Raw genomic sequence first — 2,500 nt, 5'->3', positions numbered from 1 at the left:
CATGTTGTCCCCTAACCTAACCCATGTTGTCCCCTAACCTAACCCATGTTGTCCCCTAACCTAACCCATGTTGTCCCCTAACCTAACCCATGTTGTCCCCTAACCTAACCCATGTTGTCCCCTAACCTAACCCATGTTGTCCCCTAACCTAACCCATGTTGTCCCCTAACCTAACCCATGTTGTCCCCTAACCTAACCCATGTTGTGCCCTAACCTAACCCATGTTGTGCCTTAACCTAACCCATGTTGTCCCCTAACCTAACCCATGTTGTCCCCTAACCTAACCCATGTTGTCCCCTAACCTAACCCATGTTGTCCCCTAACCTAACCCATGTTGTCCCCTAACCTAACCCATGTTGTGCCTTAACCTAACCCATGTTGTCCCCTAACCTAACCCATGTTGTCCCCTAACCTAACCCATGTTGTCCCCTAACCTAACCCATGTTGTCCCCTAACCTAACCCATGTTGTCCCCTAACCTAACCCATGTTGTCCCCTAACCTAACCCATGTTGTCCCCTAACCTAACCCATGTTGTCCCCTAACCTAACCCATGTTGTGCCCTAACCTAACCCATGTTGTCCCCTAACCTAACCCATGTTGTGCCTTAACCTAACCCATGTTGTGCCTTAACCTAACCCATGTTGTCCCCTAACCTAACCCATGTTGTCCCCTAACCTAACCCATGTTGTGCCTTAACCTAACCCATGTTGTGCCGTAACCTAACCCATGTTGTGCCTTAACCTAACCCATGTTGTGCCTTAACCTAACCCATGTTGTGCCTTAACCTAACCCATGTTGTGCCTTAACCTAACCCATGTTGTGCCTTAACCTAACCCACGTTGTCCCCTAACGTAACCCACGTTGTCCCCTAACGTAACCCACGTTGTCCCCTAACGTAACCCACGTTGTCCCCTAACGTAACCCACGTTGTCCCCTAACGTAACCCACGTTGTCCCCTAACGTAACCCACGTTGTCCCCTAACGTAACCCACGTTGTCGCCTATCGTAACCCACGTTGTCGCCTAAACCTGCTCTGTAATTGTTATACGACTCGTTCAATTAGTGTAGTGTTGCCCACCCGCAACCCTCGCAATATAGTTCGCTACTCGCACTGCCCGCTCCCCTGTGTATCGCTTCATGTTAAACACCTTGCAAGTCTTGCTGACTTTCCACATGCTCCTGCTGTACACTGTAATGTGGATGGCAGCAGGGCGTACATGCCGCCCCCCCCCCCCCCCCCACCTCTCCCCACGTCCCCACCTTGCCCCCTGCCTTCGCAAGGTGGTTGGTGACAAGTTTGCATGTTCAATGCCCTTCGCATGCGACGTACGCAGGCTACGTTGTGGTGCGGCCTGTGTCAACTGTCCGCTGATGTCGTACGCGTGAACCACAATCTGTACTGCACATTCGTCCTTATGTACTGAATGATACATCGTGGCACATGTGTGACCGTACAACGACTGCGCCCAAAAACGGCGGACCATACAGTGCAAATATTGTGCACGCAGCTACGTGTCGTCTCCCTATGAGAGCTGGATTGCAGTGTGGTACGCCATAGAGACGTGTGGGAGGAACGGACGCCGTGGATGGCGATCAGCATGAGCTGTCTGTTGATGTATTCGGACCTAGTCGTCTCTCCTCACACACCGTGATGGCATGGTGCAGCGCGTTCCATATCTGCGACATGCTACAGAAGCCGGTTGACAGTCGTTCGAGCAATGGACATCGCATACGTACGGGGGCCACCTTCCACGTATTGTCTAGGCGTGCACATTTTGTTGCGTGTATGTGGGCAGACGTAGTGTGGCGTGACACCTGACACAGGCATGCAATAATGGTTGAAGTTGCAAATGGCGATGGACGCCTACGTTTTCTGGTGAAGTTACGCAAATGAAGAAATGGTAACCCGTTGTGGTGCGGTTGTTCTCGCTAGGGGTGAATCGGTGATGGCGACGATAGGTTGAGGTACTAACCGGTTGTTCCAGCGATACCCACCATGCCGACGAAACTGAACGGCATCTGGGTGTGAAGCGATACGCGGCGGTGGCTGGGTGGGACCGTCCCCGGCCGGTGAGGGGGCGCCTCCCGGCGTGCTGGCCGCGCGGTGCGTGGGCGCACGCGCTACAGCCGGCTGGTGGGGGCGGCCAGTGGCAGGCGCGCCGGCCGACGGACGCGGCAGGCGTCGCAGCTGCGCGCCGGCGCACCCTGCGCGCGGCGCCGTGCGGCCAAAGTAGGTCCTCGCGGGCCCGGTGCGAAGCGCGGTGGACATCTGCAGTGTGCTGGTCCGATTGAGGACTGTGTGCGTTGAGGATGCGCCGCCGCCCGGCGCTCGGCGCCGCGACGCCGTCTGCTGCTCGGTCGCCCCAGCGGTTCTCGCTGGTGGTTTGTATCGCAGCTGTGCGGATGTGTTGGCGTGTGCGCTGTGCTGGGAGAGTTCGCTTCGGCACCCAAGTGGGGCTTTTGTCCTTCTGTGGTGCTGGCGTTGGAGCTGCCGGTCAC

Source organism: Schistocerca piceifrons, unplaced genomic scaffold (assembly GCF_021461385.2).
Source record: "Schistocerca piceifrons isolate TAMUIC-IGC-003096 unplaced genomic scaffold, iqSchPice1.1 HiC_scaffold_1405, whole genome shotgun sequence".
NCBI classification, from domain to species: Eukaryota; Metazoa; Arthropoda; class Insecta; order Orthoptera; family Acrididae; genus Schistocerca; species Schistocerca piceifrons.
The sequence above is the reverse complement of the archived record's forward strand: the minus strand, read 5'-3'. Positions refer to the sequence as shown.